Genomic DNA, 1,175 nt, shown 5'->3' with positions numbered 1-1,175 from the left:
AAGACAGATATTCCACTATCAAATGTGTGAAGATATTTATACGTGAGAAATGTGCCAAAGTTAGTGGAACTCTCTTGTTAAAAGGTTAACTGGTGCGGCAAAATCAGCAACTTATTATTGGATCAAATTTCATGACCAAAGATTTATTAGGCAACTATAGCCATGGTCCCAGATTAGCAGATGGGACATTGCATTTCACAGGTAAGATGCACTTTCTCTGTAATGACAGCACAATAAACATGCTACTATGAAATGATTTCCCTTCATTTAGGCTTCTGATTGCTTTTTTTTCCAGAATGCTGCAATCGATTAATATATTTTTCTCATTTTCTGAGTATAGATCATAGCTACTTGTGTTTATCTAAAGGTCGAAGCCACTCTCAAACAGAATTCACATAGACTTTGCTACCCAGGACAGTCCAATCAACAGGACTTTGTGAACAGTACAGAATCAAGACAAGCAAAACTCTAATCTGCAATCTTATCAATAGACACGGGACAAATCAGAAACAGTGGAGCAGCTACTAAATATGTTGCTTGATTACATCACACACAATTCTTGACTGTCCTTTCCTTGGCCTTGAAAGAAATTTGTTCATCTGTTCAAGTTAAGAGTAAACTATCAATTTAAAGATCATAAGAATAACACAGGCTATGCAGAATCTTTTTGTGAGAACTTTGCTTTAATCACTGATGTGATTTTCTACATGAATGCCTGCACTGTGAAAGCTATTCTCTATAATATAATGTCTCAAAGTTGTTGCCATCCTAGACCACACTGATGCCACTGGTTCCCAAAGTGGGGTCCCAGGACCACCAAGGGTCCATGAGAGGGTTCCAAGGGGCCCCCCAGTAAAAATATATATTATTTAATTTAAATTTTATTTCACTCGTTAGAGTATCAGCACACTAAAATATACAAGAATGACTATTCTGATAGGGTTCACTGTCCCCATTGTTAACTCACTTACTGTTAAAACAGTTATGCATTTCTGCACCAGGTCATATGTAACAACAAAAATATTCTCAGATGGGTTCCTTGGGACAACATCCCATCTAAACCATGCTCTGTGTCAGCATGGCCAGTATGAAAGCGCAGAGCTGCCTGCTGCAGTGGGACTGAAGCCTGGAATAAAGGGGGCGAGGCAACAGTAGCGCCTGTGTTGTTTGGCGGG

The sequence above is a fragment of the Centroberyx affinis genome, unplaced genomic scaffold (assembly GCF_046629955.1).
Source record: "Centroberyx affinis isolate AG114_WGS23_722 - 3 ecotype Tasmania unplaced genomic scaffold, CSIRO-AGI_Caff_v1 ptg000215l_1, whole genome shotgun sequence".
Taxonomy (NCBI): domain Eukaryota; kingdom Metazoa; phylum Chordata; class Actinopteri; order Beryciformes; family Berycidae; genus Centroberyx; species Centroberyx affinis.
The sequence above is the reverse complement of the archived record's forward strand: the minus strand, read 5'-3'. Positions refer to the sequence as shown.